Here is a 17,291-nt window from a genome sequence, read left to right on the forward strand (position 1 = left end):
CGACCCCATCGGAACGTCAACGGATTTGGACCTTTAGCACTACCCATTAATTTTTCTTGGTTTGTTTCTGTTTGTTAAATGTGTTTTCGCCAACTTTTCCGTTAATTTTAGGTTAGTTTAAACTACTCCAACTTTCGTCTTTTTGTCTCCTGTTCCTTTTTACTCCTCCACTTTTTGTCACCTTTCCTTGTAGCCAGTAGTAAAAAAAAAAAAAAAAAAAAAAAAAATTGTTTTAATGTAATAAAAAAAATAGATTCATCTTGTCTGCACCTTTTTTTTAAGTTGGCTACCGCCCTAATTTCTCTCTTGCGATCTTCTTCGACTATCTACTATAAATATTGTTTTAAAATTTTTTCTTTCTTCACTTCGCTACCACCTATTTTATCCTGTTCATCATGGCCGGACGTGGTCGACTTCTTCTTGGACAGAACTTCGTCCAGGACAAAGTGGAACTCAATACGCCACCAGTAGTTGGCCGAGTAATTGAATGGCCTCTTCCTAGGACCGAATACCGAAGTTATCCGTCTGATGACTTACAAACTTCACCGTCTCCATCGAACGATCCGGAGCCGGAACCAGCGACATCGACTTCGTCCACTTCTCCTGACGACCAGAAAACACGGGGCGTTTAGCGGCCGTCTACAGCGCGCTTTTCTAAAGTTAAATACAACCGTGTTGTATTTTCGCCTCTCCACTATTCATCAGACGACGACGGTGAACCTTCCCCGGTTCCGATTTCGAAAAATAGGACCCGACATGTCATGGCAGTGGTCCCCTCCGTAAGACCGCGGGCTCCACGACCCGTTTCCACCGCCGTCCAGACGCCGGAGCAACAGCCTGCCGCACCTGCCGGCTCAGCAGCTCCCCAGACTAACACTCGCCCGACGCCCGAGAACAATCCGCCCCTTGCGCTGGACCAACTGAATTTACTCAAACAATTCATAATCGACCAGGAGGAACTGAAACAGCGGTATTTTTCCGCTGTTCGCAGCCTCAACCGTCGATATGGAGACGATCGTTGATTGCGAACTTATAATTTGAAAAAAAAAGAGGGAGATAAAACATAACAATAATCACCAGTAGCATTGACCATTTGCCTTTATGCAGATTTTTGCCATTTCTTATCTGTTTAGTGATTTTTGCCATTCTTATCTGTTTAGTTATTTTTGCCATTCTTATCTGTTTAGTGATTTTTGCCATTCTTGCCTGTTTAGTGATTCTTATATTTAGCAATGTTGTGCTTTTAATCTTACATGTAGTGATGTTGTGCTTTGCCAATGTTTAAAGATCACACCCCTTCCCAGTTTGGAACATCTCCAAGCGGGGGAGGAGTGTAATGTTAATTCACAGCATATGGCAAAGCCATTGACAAGTTCTCACACTTGTTGATGCGTTTACCATACGCATCTTCTTAATTACTTTAACAGGCATGGCTACCATCATACAAGCCATCGCCCGTCACCCCGTATATAAACCGAGCATTCGATCCATTTGAGGTCTCGCTTGTACGGTGCCTCGCTTGTACGGTGCCTCGCTTGTACGGTGTCTCGCTTGTACGGTCACTCGCTTGTGCTTGTAATCGTGTTACAGTTGTCTTGGTTGTTCCTGACTCTCAATACACCTTTAGCCGCGCCTCTCGTGTTTGACTCCTTTGACCCATCATCACAGATCAATCAAAGACGTTTACGGGGACATACCCTTGACAATTGCCATTAAGTACAACAACGAAAGAGCAGTGGACATGTTGTGGCATAGTGTTTACTTTGATGCATCAACAAAAGACAATCAACAGAATACGCTGATTCACATGGCCTGCCGCCACGAAAACATATCACTTTTAGAGATAATTTCCTCTCGCACAACAGACTTCAACGCGAGAAATATGTATGACGAAACACCTCTTCACATCGCATGCTCTGTCAACAATCTAACGGCAATAAAAATGCTAAAAGAAAAGTACGTGGACAGAAACGTCATAGATGTGAGAGGACAAACGCCGTTAATCATAACGGCAAGTTTTAATTACGCGGAAGCAGCAAATGAACTGTTCGACGACACAAACACGCCAGTCGAACCGATTTTTTTAAATGATGACATCAATTCAACTGATGTAATCATCGTAAATGGCGAACCTGTCAACATAAAAACCTGTATTCTTCTGGACGCCGCAGACGAAAAGGGAAACACGGCCTTGCACTACTGTTCCTTTTTTGGAAATAAAGAACTGGCAAGTTTTCTCATCCATAAAGGCGCAAGAATAACGGTACTGAACAACGAACAAGACTCCCCAGTGACCCTTCTAGCTAAACTGCCATCTGGATATAATTGCCCCATATACACAGAAGTATATGAACCCCAGCAGGAGATGCCGTGGAATGCACAAGAATTGGAAACTCAGCAATTATTTCCAGATGAAGGACAAGGTGACCTAGAAACTGACCTAATGTTTCTTTAAGATCAAATATCAAATGGTCAAAAGAATAAAAATAATGAAAATAAAAGTGAGTAAAAGAAAAAAAAAAGTAAAGTAAAGTTCAGTCTTGCGTCAACCCTCTTCTTTACAAAAACCAAAAATGTACGGTCGAGGACGCGGACACCAATTGTTAAACAGTGCAACAAATGGCGAAGTAAACAATTCATTAAGAAATGAAGGAGCAACAACAAGTGAAACAACCAGTGAAATTGTGACAATTCCATCAATGACTTGGCGACGTGAGCTCTCGCCAGCACGGCCTGTTTCAGAGGACGTGCAACGCCTCACGGGAATGAGTTTCCGACGAATGGAGGAAGCGATGGAAGAGCAAAGGAATGCTCGTCGCCATCAAAGGAATATCCCGGACACTCCAAGAAGCCCGTCTCCCGTGTCCATGGAAGAACAGGAGAATTACGTGAAGCCACCAAGAATCATTCCGATGGCCCCCGGAAGTCCCCCTCTGCCTGACCATCACGGACGTCATTTGCCTCCATCATACGATTCATTGTACGGACCGCCTACAACACGCCGCCTGCCCGACTTTCTGCAAGAGCATCAGCAGGTGCAACGCGAGTTGATGGAGTTAAACGAAAAATTCTTGGAGACGCAAGCGCGGTTGATGGTAGTATACCAACAAGACCGCCAGCGCATCCTCCGGCGTTTTTATTAAGATACTATGCTAATAATAATCAACTTTTTGTAGTCAAATGATAGGAAGCTGTAGACAATTTTGAAAAACAAAATTTTAGATACCGCCGGGCCGACGGTAAAAATATTCTTTATATTTTGTATTTTGCATTTTATATTTGGTATTAGTTATCAAATCCAATCTAAATTTGTATGAATAAAAATGTATACTACTAATCCATACCTGCATTCCCGTGCCTTTGTTCATAACCTCTGTTGATTAGACACGGGGGCGTGTCTTTTCAAAGGAAGAAGGTATGTAATGCGCAGCCGAGACTGACCAGAAGAGTGCATATCGTTTACTATATGTATCGTCTGTAACCCCGCCCCCTTCATGTGCTTCTTCTATTAATAGCCATAATCGTTTCTCACACCCGCTTGAATAACCCCATATGAATCATGATCGTTTTGTCCCGCCATTTTGGAATTACACCATTCCAATATGGCCGCGCGGGAAGAACTATATAAACTCCCGTCGCACCCTCCAACAGTTAGACTAGTCCTCTCCCTCCTCAACTGCTTGTGGCTCCAGTTGTAAGTCGATCTCTATTATACTCCGCTTGTATTCTGTGCAGTGTTAAAACAATAAACTTAGTTCGGCCTAATAATCCGAGTCATTCTTCGAAGTAAGCGCGCCTTTTTCAAGCCCCTGAAAAGCGCCTTACAGCTGCATCGATCATTGATGCACACGTCGCTGCATGCCTTGCTCACCACCCAAAAACTGGGATTGCCCGCCATCAGATCTGGAAGAAGAACAAGCGAGCCCGCACGTCGCGGATACAGATTTCGATTGGAGTACTATCGGCAGACCCTCAACAGCAGCAGCCGGTAAAAAAAAAAATATATTTCTTAACCCCCCCTTCCTCCCCCCCATAGCTTATATCGGCCAAATTTCGCGTCACGTTTTTTATTATATGTGTGTATGTGCAATCCACATGAAGCATATGTGTTTACAATGTCGCGTTTTTTCCATCTCTCTTTTCTTCCTTTCCCTTTTCCTCCCCTGCGCCTTTCATCTCAACGCCCTTCCCCCTCACACCTCTCCTTTTACCCCTCTTTGAAAATCCCTAACTTTCCGAGTTAGTTCTCCAGTAGAAAAAAATACAAAAATGAAATAAAATCAGGCATTTTTCTTTAATGGCAATCTCTTAAAATTAAACTGAATAATAAAATAAATAACCGAAAAGAAAATAGAGTAAAAAAGTAACAATGGGAAAAAATGGAAATAATAGAATAAGAAATAAATAAAAATAACAGAATGGGATTCTCCAACAGCTGGAAAATGGGAAATCCCCAAAACATGGAATTCCTCTTTCCTATAAAAAAATACAGGCCAGTTACCGATTTCCGTGCCCCTCCAAACACCGTGCCCTCAGGAACTTGTCGCCACCCACCTTAAATGACCTCTTCTTTTTTCTTCCAGCCCTCTTCTATCCCAGTATTCATTTAAAAGCCATTCAATTTTCTTTTCTCTCGCTCCACGTTCTAAACCCAAGTTAAGATTTTTTCTCCACACGACGGATAATAATTTAATTTTCTTTCTCCCAAATATCAAGCAAATTGGAGTGCCCTGGAATGACATAAATTTGAATATACAGATACATAATAGCACAAAAATCAACGTTCGCTTCCTTATCTTTCCTTTCTTGAGTAAACCAAGTTTAAGTGCTGATTACAACTCCGTTCAACATTTAGAAAATTCAATAAACTTGATTTACGTTTGATAAACTTTTTGAAACGAGTTTGAAGTTTGCTTGAACCTAAAATTTTAATAGCAAAAATTTTAGGGGAAAGCAAGTAGTCCTGGTTTCAGAATATAAGTTTACTAAACACTAAAAAATCAAATCACTCAACTTCAAATCGATACAATCTAAACATGTCTAAACAGAAGTATCGAGGAAATTATAAACAATGAAATGCGTACTATCTGATGTCAACGAAAGCTCAACACGAAATGCCCCAAAAGAAAAATCTTAGATGTTTTAAGAACTGCAAGAAAGGGGCGTTTCAACTCAGCAGAAACGAATGAAATGTAGGCCTAGAATTGTCGAGTTGCTATTGGTAGGAGAATTATCGTATAAATGCTTTGTGGGCGGGGAATGGTCCTATGCCTACCCGCTGTGCTGAAAATTTTGGCCTTTAATGGCCAACATATACTCGTGAATGTCGTGATGTACCCGAACAAAAAAAAAACAGATGCTGGCAGCATGATGGCGTACATATAAAGAAAATATAATAAAATGCTTTATGCTTTATGCTGACACGTAGGGGAATAGTCTGAACCGCTCATTCGTAAAAAGCATAAAAACTATTTTTTAAATATGTTTGTGTTTATGTTTGCTAATAAAGTCAGATGTTTGACAACTATTATTGCACGTTATAGTATAGTAGCCCTCTGAATTGAAATGAATGATAAAAATCGCTACGTTATAATTCTTGTTGATACGCGAGTCGCGCGTGAGCATTTTCTCCTTATATAGACACGCGGCATGCTGTTATAATTCTCACTTCTAAAGAGTTGCAGTCGCTGTCGTTTTTTAGAGCAGAACATTTTCGTTGCGTAAATGTCGGAAATCGAAAATGGGCTCTTTTTCAAAATACGAAAACAATGAGCGAAAATCAATGAAACTGTTGGTGCACAGGTGCGCGCGTTTATATCGTCTTTTTTTTTAATGTTCTTTCAATTGCCTCGGTATCTGGGCTTTCCTCTTTTATAAATATATATATATGTGAAAGAATGTTTTTTTGTTCCATATTAGTCTATACTCTTTCCCCATGACACCTCACAAGAAACTGTATAATATAAAAGAGCTTTCCAGCACGTCAATAGAAATAGAAAGGCCAGTGTGTGAATACCAATCCACAGCCTTATTTGTTGTTTTCGGTTGGCGATATTTATACTATAGAAGTTAAAAAAGTTGTGCGCAAGTGTTTTCTTTCCTGGGGTTTTACCTCTTGGGACAGCAGCAAAAAAAATCTTTAAAAAAACTCTACATGAATTAAATTCCCATAAGTGCAAAACTCCCTGCTGCAGAATATACCCGCCCTTTGACATTTACCTATAGGCCTACACTCTAAAAACATGTGCAACGTTCTGTCTTTAGTATATCAAGTTCCCAGCAGGGGCAAACGAACTGAGGAAACCAGAATCTTGCATGGGCTGAGCGAGAGGAAAGAAAAATGCAAAGCGTTTTCTGGAGCGAAAAGGAAATAATTTCATTCATCATTTCATGAAACGTTAATTATAGCCACCAATATCTCAAACAATGTCATCGGCTTGTTAGCTCAGTTGGTTAGAGCGCCGTGCTAATAACGCGGAGGTCATGAGTTCGATCCTCTTACGAGCCAAACATTTTGCGATTATTATTATAAAGAAAACGTTTTACTATCTTAAATATTTCCCCCTAGGTAAACGTTATAGTTTTCGTATATTTACGACATTCAATAATTTGGTTCCTATAGTTAATATATAAGATAGAAAAGCAAGCTTATCAGCTCGCCGCGAAGGGATAGTCGTAAGCCAGTTGAAAACTGTCTTAAATGACAAATTCAGGGCCTTTTGTTAAGTCGGACATATTCAAAATTCACAATTTTCTTCACAGACTTTTTGGTCTTAAAACGGGATTTTTTCGTCACAGTTCAATATCCTTGCAAGTCATTTACGTTTAGTTTGCTCAATTCATATTTTCCTATTTTAACAAATAAAGTTCAATAATAAAATTTTTAAATAACCATCTTTTAGTTTAAAAACTGCAAAACTTAAATACAAATCTGGTTATTGCGTCATGGTTGGGTCATCAAAGATTGCGCAATCACGGCGATGCTATGGACATTCGGTGGGGATTTATTTGGGCGGCATATATTCGTAATATTATTTTACTCATGTTTAACCATACATTACGAATATATTTCAATAAAAAATATTCGACGAAAACACGTTTAGTAAATCGCAAGCTTACACATGTAGTGGAAACTGAAATTTAAACCTAAGGTGAAAAAGTTATAGTCGCCACCGCCAGATGTCACTAGTCGTTAAACAATTATTTTAACAGTTTTTCATTAATTACGGGAGAACTAATTAAGTAAATACAATTATTTTTGTTCTGGTCGCGCCGCATATTTTTTGTGTAATTTTTAAGACCAAAAAGTCTGAAATCTGTCGTGAAACACCCGAGTTATGGAGCGGGACATACATACATACATACATACATACAAAGTGACATGGCTTTTTTTTTTCTGCGTATGCGATTAAGATAGAAAAGCAAGCTTATCAGCTCGCCGCGAAGGGATAGTCGTAAGCCAGTTGAAAACTGTCTTAAATGACAAATTCAGGACCTATGATTAAGTCGGACTTATTCACAATTCACACTTTCCTTCACAGACTTTCTGGTCTTAAAACGGGATTTTTCCGTCACAGTTCAATATCCTTGCAAGTTATTTAAGTTTAGTTTGCTCAACTCATATTTTCCTATTTTTACAAATAAAGTTCAATAATTGAATTTAAAAATAACCATCTTTTAGTTTAAAAACTGCAAAACTTAAATACAAATCTGGTTATTGCGTCATGGTTGGGTCATCAAAGATTGCGCCATCACGGCGATGCTATGGTCATCTGGTGGGGATTTATTTGGGCGGCATCTATTCGTAATATTATTTTACTCATATGTTTAACCATACATTACGAATATATTTCAATAAAAAATATTCGACGAAAAGGATTAATTTTAAACTTAACACGTTTAGTAAATGACAAGCTTACACATGTAGTGCAAACTGAAATTTAAACCTAAGGTGAAAATTTGTAGTCGCAACCGCCAGATGTCACTAGTCGTTTTGCAATTATTTTAGCAGTTTTTCATTAATTACGGGAAAACTAATTAAGTAAATGAAATTATTTTTGTTCTGGTCGCAACGCATATTTTTTGTGTAATTTTTAAGACCAAAAAGTCTGAAATCTGTCGTGAAACACCCGAGTTATGGAGCGGGACATACATACATACATACAAAGTGACATGGTTTTTATTTTTCTGCGTATGCGATTATTAGCTTCGCCCTTCGGGCTCGCAATAATTCCTAGTACTGTATTAAATCGTTATTTCAATGGTTAAAATTGTGCAATGGTCTAAAATCTAAATATATGTATAGCTATATTATTTGCAATGCAACCGATTTGAATTTCCTGTTATTCCAAGTGCTGTTCATATGTGACTTGTTAGCTTCCGAATAAGTAAAAACACAAGGCATAAATGCAACATTTTATTGATCCAACGTATGCTCGCGCATGCTGCTTCAATTTGAACTGCAAATTTCAGATGTTTTGTTTTATTTTATTGGGGACAGAAAATGGTAGGCTATAAGAAATCTCAAGGATAAAGGCATAATATTTAATATTTATCTACAATATTTAACACGGTGCTTCGACCATCTGTATAATTAACGGCAATATAGTATAACTATTTTTGGCATAAATATAACACATTTTCTGCTGTATGATGATGATGGTGCCGTTATCGTCTATCAACGTTGATATAAAATTTTTCACGATTGACGGAGATCGCTGCTTCAATTTCCTCTTTCTTTTTTAAGTTTTTGGGGTGGACAACCGAGTAGGTTATAATGCCTCAAATATTGTATAAGCTGGCACGATTTAACTATTTTCATCTTGCTTCGGGTATATAGGCCTATAGCGCGCTGGAACAGCATCCAATGGTGTTTCTCTTTGCCATCAGTTGGCTGGCATATCTATAGAGGTTAAATACATGCCTGCGCGCATCACATTGCAAGACAGTAAGACTTTAAAAAAAAGGGGGGGGGGGAGAATTCAAATATTTTTACCACATCAATAGGCTATCTTCAATAATTCAAGCGTAATACATAATTTGATGAAAAATTGCTCACGTACTCACGACTGAGAGAATGACTGGAAATAGACGAACGGTGGGAACCAGCATGCATGCTGCGGAAACTTTGTTCAAGACAGCCCTTTTTTAAAAAAATTCAATGAAATATAGCCCATAGTTTTCTGCCAGCATCTGGTTTTTAACTTCAAAAATTGGAAGCATCTGGTTTTAACTTCAAAAATTGGAAGTTAAAACCAGATGCTAGTTTAAAACCAGATGCTAGGTTTCAGGTTAACCTAAAGTAAAAATAATAAAAAAAACAATGTTATTTGAGAATCTCGGAAACGGCTGTTGCTGGATGGTCACCGAACTAGTAGGCCTAATAATTTTAAATAGTATAGAATAGGCTTTCTCGGAGGAGGCAGCGCACCAGCAGCAGCATAAGTCATTGTGGGCAGCAACGCGACGATCCCTTTTGTCGTATACAGCAATTACAGCGAATTACAGCATCGACAAGGGAATAAATAAAACGCCACCAGTTGTACAATGCAAAATATAATAACTAATCTAATAATTGAGAAAAGAAAACTAATTTGAAAGCACGACTTACCGGGCCAACATGGCCATCAACCATCTAAGCTTCATAGTCCAACATCATCAGACTATTATATATTGTCGTCGAACGAATAATTTAAAAGGCTATAATATATAAGTAATGTCTTTTTGGCTGTGTATATCGCCACCAATTATTCGAGCCGGCTGTCCTTTATTCTTGCTGCTGTTGTTACCGATTTAATAGCCATCGTTGGCAAAAATTGAATTGAATTCATTTTAAAACTCTTTCTGCGTGACTTCACTGCCCGATAACGAATGCATGGACTTCTTTGAAAAAATACGGAATCAAATTTTAAAGGGTAGCGCAGTTTTAACTTTGTAGCCTATATATACTCTCCTTTCCCTATAGATATAACCTCCTGTTTGAAAATAAGTCGATGAGACAGGCAATGTGAAGTTCAACTCGGGGCGACTCGGGGTTTCAGTTTTTAGAGGGTGGGAGCTGCTGTAGGCTATATAGGCTAGATGTGACATGGACCCTATTAGGCTACATTTTTAAAACAACCTTGCCGAAAAAAAAGTTTCCCATATACTACATGGAATGTTTTACTTGGATATTTTATCGCGTAAGAAGTAAGAAAATGAATCCGTGATGTCCGCTTTTGGCGCTTTCCAATCGCAGATCATTGTTTTAACAATGACTTGCTCGTAGGCTATACGTTACAAGTGCGCTGTAGGCAATACGTCGCCCCGCGGTCGCTCCCACCCTCCTGGGGCGTGACAAGGAAAAAGACTATAGGACATGCGACAAAACCGCATAGATAACAGTTTAATGTTTCGCGTAAAGAGTAAACCACGAGTAAAAAGAGAAATGATTAATGAGCGTGAATCTGTGTTGCGCAAATCAAATTTCAAATTTGACGTTGTAGAGCAGCGGGATAGGACAAAATGTTTCAACGCAGTTGAAAGATTGCTGAAATATCAGCCACGATAATCTCGTCGAAAGTTCCATAACCTGTCGTGTTAATCTATGAAGAATGATTCTTCTAGGTCAATGGGGAAATGACGAGTTGATCAATCAGTCAACATGATTGAAGTCTGCGTCTCCAAACGTTACGACTTTGGCAGACCATACACTACCGATCCCCTTATACAAATAACAGAAATAATAATATTCATCCGAAAGCTCTTTTTGTCCCGTCATGCTATATCCCGTCGTGCTATATAAGGAATTATTCACTGTGGTTTTCGTCATATGCAGGCATAATCGATATAGAAGCTCCTCAGAGAAGCAATATCATCATGTTTCGTGATGTTTTCCCAGCAGCATTCGTGCTACGACCTCAATTTGTTTTCGTTTTCACATACACCACGGCTGGTTTACATCATCATGCTATAACTTTCACGATATGCTATAAGCGTGCTTCTTTTGTTTCCTGAAAACAAAACCTTTTCGTTGCTTCCCGCGGATATTTTCACAATCGCATTAAAATCGACACGCCGGCAGCGCTTGTCTTTGGCTAATTTGATGGGGGCATTTACTGTCTTAATTAAGGTAGCCTATGATTCTTCTAAGTCAATGGGGAAATGACGAGCTGATCCAACAGTTAATATAATTGAAGTCTGCGTCACCAAACGTTACGACTTTGGCAGACCATACAGCACTAGGCCTATACCGATCCCCTTGTAAATAACAGGAAATAAAAATCATCCACAGCTCTTTGTATGACGTGAAAAAAGGCAAGCTTTAAATAAGGTATTATATAGGCCTACTAGTCTTCGTCACAAGCATGTGCTGTCATCAATAGAAGCTCCTCAGAGCATAATATCATCATGCTTCGTGTGTTCCCAGCAGCAGCATTCGTGCTATGACCTCCATTAGTTTTTTTGTTCCCAGTATACACCACGGCTGGTTTTCATCATGCTATAACTTTCACGATGCTATAGCGTGCTTCTTTTTGTCTACATTTCTCCTGAAAACATACCTTTTTCGTTGCTTCCCAATCCGCATTAAAATCGACACGCCGGAAGCGCTTGTCTTTGGCTAATTTTGATGTGGGCATGGGGGGCATTTACTGTCTTAGCTGTCGGATAGATATCTACTTTCTCTTCTGATTTTTCTGATAGAAATGGCAATTTCACATTTGGAAAATAATAACGTTATCGTGATGTGAAATTCGACTGTAAAGCATATAGGCCTACACTAAGTGGCAAGTGCCCACCGTTTAGGTTATAATTGCAAAAGATTGTCACTGTTTAGAAAATCTGTCAGGCTGGAAGCGAGCTCAGTTCAATAAACTTCATCTATTAAATTATACCTATTGTTAACCAGCAGCTGCTGATGGAGCTGCTGGCTCGAAAGATGAGATGTAGGACTCAGAATAACCCGGTGCGGAGTAAGCTGGGGCATCGAATGAAGGAGCTTTATATCCAGCATCAGCATGGATGGTTGTATTCCCAGTATATAGTGCTCACCATATCGAAAGTATATAGGCGTCATTCCACTTGACCTGATTTACTCAAATAGGCTACGGATATTTATTACTGCGGGAAATGGAATTGAATAATAGATGACATATGACCTTGATGCGTAAACGGCTATCCTTGGACTGCTCGAACTATTAGTCGCGGTATGTGTTGAGCATTTCCACGCGTGGAAATCCCGATTGTATCCGAATTCGTATTCGTATTATTGGCTGGGGACATTGGCGTACTGGAAGTAGGCTAACCGTCGTACTTCTTCTCGTAAGCAGCAGGTGGCGCATATTCTCCTTCCGCAATAGGCCTAACAACGGAACGGCTACAACGACACTAAAAAACCAAAATCTAAATTTTCATTTGGTTTTCAGAATAAATAATCAGCGAAAAATTCAGCTCAATTAAACCTATAAAAAAATTAGTTAAGCTCAAAACAAAAGAAGTCTTCGTGTTGGAGGATGCAAAATTGCGAATAGGCCTATCATCCTCAAAAGCGGGGCCATATTATATATAAGGCTATATCTCCGAGCCTTTCAGCAGACAACCCAGCACATTATTCGGTCATGTATATACAATAATTGTATATTCTTTTGCCGTTTCCCTTTTGCTGTTTTTGTATTTGGTTTTGAGGCCAAAACTGCTTTTACATGTAATAAAGGACCACAACCGTGAGCTTAAGTTATTAATAGCAATGCTCATATTAGGCTATTTAATTTTGGTGGATTGGATTGAATGACGGGACTATATAGGCTACATATCTTGCAATTATATTAGTTATTAGGCTAATAAAAGAAGGACGTACAGTAACAAATTCCTCGGTCTTATTGGCTTCGAAAGGAATATAGAAATTTTCAACACAAGATTGGCCCCTCCAGTTCCCCCACGGAAAGAAAATTCGGACAAAGATCTTGTATTGCTTGCAAGATAAAAAATTAATATAATAAATAACAAATCATGTATAACGCAAAATACTTTCTGCTGTTGGCATAAAATAATTGAACGTTGTAAATACAATATTTGAATTTGAGGCAACAGCGATACATCATCGCTACCGTTCAAGAATTATTCAGTGGAACCTGCTGGGGCGAATGCTGCGATGTAAGAATTACGTTTCCGCGAAGAGATGGCGGGAGCATGGTACGATCGAGCCTACTGCTACTCAACAAACGAGACGAAACACAGGAATATTGACGGACCTCGCTAATGAAAGTTGTTCCAATCAGCCGGATGGTGATCCAACTTCGGACTCCAGCTTATAGCAGGTAGGCCTAGGCCTAATTAATAAGTTATAGGCTACTGGACTCATCTAATATAATATATATGCAGTATTATTCCGACTCTGATGACATACAAAGGAAGCATGAACTGTGATTATATACTTAGCGCTAATCTATGCAAGGGTCAACGACTTAAATCTAAACAAAATAATTGTATATTATTTAAAGAAATTTTGTTTGTGTTTGTTGTGTTGGCCTATTGGCTGTAGCCTATAGCCTAGGCTACAGCCAATTTGTCACTTCCGCGCAAGTATAATAATGGAATGATTCATTTGATTGCTTGCTTTTTTATTTAATGCCATGATTGCTTCATGGGTCATTAGGGCCTATTACGTCATCATTAGTGTGAATCGGACAACCTGTAACGCGCGGGGTGCACCGGTGGCGTTGATCGCGTTGATCAAATCAACAAAAAAGCGATTTAATAGTTATAACGTTGAATACGATTCCCAGTTTCCCACCATCGATAATCAGGATTTTTATTGAAATGACGCATTAAATTATTCGCGTACGTGCATTTAATTCGTATTGTAATAAAAATTGTTAACAAGGGCAATAGCCTATACAGATCGAAGCCTGCCGATTGTTATAGGCCTAATACCCATCATATGCTGCCAATTTAATGGGTTATCGTTTTGAATTAATAAATAACGGAATATTTCTATCTTCCGTGACGAGAGGGCAGAGCCATTCTGCGCCGCGGTCAGCATAAATAACACGGGGTTAGCAACAATTTACAATCCTCGTCTTGTTTAAGATAGCTGCCAAATTTTTATGTTATTTTTATACAAACAAAACAAAACAAAATTTAAATGAATTTAATTATTTATGTATCTTCTTTTTCGGTTATAAGAAACACGGTGAATTTGTCGCTACGACCTTAATTTGCCCAGATGCCGATCCTCGGTGCGTGCAGTAATGGGATAATTTTATTTAATGGCGCTAATTAAATGTGCTGATGCTTTTGCAGTCTTAAAAATAATAGACCCAAAGCTAAAAATAAGCACAATTATTATGCAAGCGTCAATGTAGGAAGCTAATAAATTGTGTATGAAATGTGTGATTAAAAGTATACATGCGTTATTATTCTTCGAGGGGCCGAAGCATGCAGTGGCAATATATGGCGAATAGGCCTATTGTTAATATTATAACCAAATCAATTCACGCAGCAATAGGCTACATATTAATTTGTATAATTAATCTATTAATTTTGACTGCCAATATTTTGATATGGAATGTTGCTGACGATCAGATAACAAAGGAGTCGCTTACCTCAACTATTTGGCAACAAATTAACATCACAATGCAGGAAAAAAAAATCGCTGGCTGATGGCCGGAAAAAAAAACAGCCAAAACACACGCTTGATGAATTAATATTTCTTCAATTGAGAGAGACGATCGAGCACAATATCCTGACTATGTCTCCTGGATTCAAAGTGCGAAACCAAACTATGTAGGCCGGAGAATCCCAAGGTTTCGTAAGAAAGAGTAGCCCTTAATATACCAGCTTATACAAAAAAGTAGAGGGCTCTAGAGGCTAAAAAAATTCGAGATTTTCCTGAGAGCCTATTGAGGGAAGGCCTACTTAGAAGTCGACCTTGTGATGGACATTGAATGTAATACAGTAATAGCTACAAAGCTGCTACAAAATATGGCAGGGATAAAGGTGACTTTTTTCTAAGAAAACAACTTTTCCCAAAGGAGAACCAATGATTTCCTGGAACAAAATCGTTTTCTTTTTTGTAGATACAAAATAGACACACCATATTAGTCAGCATATACCATCTGTTGGGCTATTATATAAGGTGCTCTCTTGGCTATTTTGCCTTTAGTCGCTTGGTGCACACTGCAACGCAAACATCAGTTCCACATAAATTTTGCACCGAGAAATTCTTTGTTTAATTATTCGACGATAGGCTATCAACAATTAATCTTGCTGTAACGTTTTTACAAAACAATTTCAATACAAGATTTAATCAGTTCGTCTTAAATTTGACGGACTAATTAAATTTTGTTTTGTGCTGAGATTGTTCTGTCAAACGTTTGACTGGTTGGCAGATAATGTTTCATTCGAAATCTGCGACGATTGCTATTAGCAATCACCTTCATTATCATTCAAATAGAATAGCTTGGGAGGGAAAAAATAAGTATTTTTATTCAACACGATTTTTTCGCGCGTCTCACGGAACATTAAAGGAACCGTAGAAATAAACATGAATTAATAAACAGAAAACTATAGTTTTGCTTTTCACTCTTAAAAAGATTTCCGGGTAGCGGCGGGTGATCTGTTGGAGTTTGCGGAAACTCTACGTTCTTTCAGCTGATGATTGTGGGATCGTGTGGTCTACAATGTCTGTCACGCCACATGGCTGTGTATAATTCAATATCATATAGCGTCGTCTATATCTTGTCTTGTCGTCTTGGATTTAAGATTTATTGCGAATTGTTTTTTCGATAGGCCTGAACACAAAAGAGAACGTTCAATTACCCTGCATCTCCACCAACTGTCACGGTTGGTTTGTGAAGAATAGAAGTTTAGCAATAGTTACATTTAGACACCGCGGGGCACGCAAGCATGCAAGAAAGTTTTGTTATAAACTTTTAATTTTTTTTTTCAAAAAAGCGGCTCTGACGACAAAGCGATGGCAAAGAAAGCTTTTTTATTAGCTTTCAATTTTTATTTTTCAAATACGCCTAACACTTTAATGGACTATCGTTCCAAAACAAAGAAAAGAAAAACAAGCTTATTTTTACAAATTAGCGATCCTCTTCGACACTGGGAAGGACAGGCAAACTGAACTGAACTCAGAACTTAAACTAAAATATTGCCGGTTCACTCACATCTCCACTCGGAGCGTGAGTGGAGTGACCAGAATCCAATCCTCTCAAGGTCTCCACCAAAAGGTTTCTGGGTTAACTTCCACAGAAGCCCGCGACACAAGAACGGACCAGAAGCACTGGCCTTGCCACTCGCTCACGAAGGGGAGAGAGATCACCATGGATCTGAGCTCTTCCGAGCTGATATACTAAGGGACCAAGCCTTTTTTCGGTTAATGCTTAGAACCAGACCAGACGGGGTGGATTCTCTGTAATACGCCGATTACAAGGGGAAGGGGAAGAGAATACCACTTAATTCTACAGACTATTTGTATTATACTTGGCACGGAAGTACAAGCGTGTTGACAAGGGGAGCAACGGCGTAAGAGAGCGAGAGGCACAAGTACACGTGGTTTATATATTGGGGGGAAGTGTAGGAAGATGAGCCGCTCTGCAGCCGGCGTGTAAGTCGCTTCGGGACGGCGTGACTAGCCGGAACGGGATGGAGTGGGCAGTCGGGACAGGTTGGCGCGGCAAGTCGTTCCGAGTCTGCAAGTGCTGACTGCGTTGAGGTTCTCCCGCGTGAAGTCGGGGGTGTAAGGTGGGGTTCCTTACGGAGATAATGATGAAGAAGATGTAGCGTGATAGAGCAACTTGTATTATACGTGTGAGTCCCAAGGGAGTACAACAGAGAGAGCGAGACATATTCAAGCGTGCAGGTTATATAGGGAAACGAATGAGGTTATAGAATGAGATGATCCCGCTGGATCGTGTTCTTGGTGGAGCTGGACCGGCAGGCTGGTGGAGCTGGACCAGCGGGCTGGTGGAACTGCAGCGTCGGCATGTTGATGTGACGTCACGGGGTGTGACGTGCTGTCGGTGTTGACGTCACGGCTGTGACGAAGACGGTGGGTGGTGGCCATCGCTGAAGGGGCGGGGCCAATAGGCTCCTTGGGGCAAGTCGGCTCTGCAGGGTGTGTTGCCTCTGAGGGGCAAGTTGGCTCGCGGGGCTAGTTGGCTCCGTTGGGCATTACATAGCCGCGTTCTTTGAAGGCGACTCCCGGAGTCGACTTAGAGCAAAATGGACGTTTCAAATATATGACTTCAAATAATTCCTGAAGGAAAGCAAATCCAACAGGTACAAAAATAAAAATCGGCTGTTTG

The 17,291-nt window shown here is 39.6% G+C and overlaps 1 long non-coding RNA gene across 1 annotated transcript; it reads right to left on the bottom strand.

The window, feature by feature from the left end:
- Positions 1-9,385: 9,385 nt before the first annotated feature.
- On the bottom strand, positions 9,386-14,754 carry LOC124321212. Its single transcript, XR_006914188.1, has 3 exons — positions 14,583-14,754; positions 11,874-12,366; positions 9,386-9,472 (listed from the first exon to the last, which is right to left on the bottom strand). It is a non-coding gene; the product is annotated as an uncharacterized LOC124321212 (long non-coding RNA).
- Positions 14,755-17,291: the final 2,537 nt, after the last annotated feature.

Source organism: Daphnia pulicaria, chromosome 1, assembly GCF_021234035.1.
Source record: "Daphnia pulicaria isolate SC F1-1A chromosome 1, SC_F0-13Bv2, whole genome shotgun sequence".
Taxonomy (NCBI): Eukaryota; Metazoa; Arthropoda; class Branchiopoda; order Diplostraca; family Daphniidae; genus Daphnia; species Daphnia pulicaria.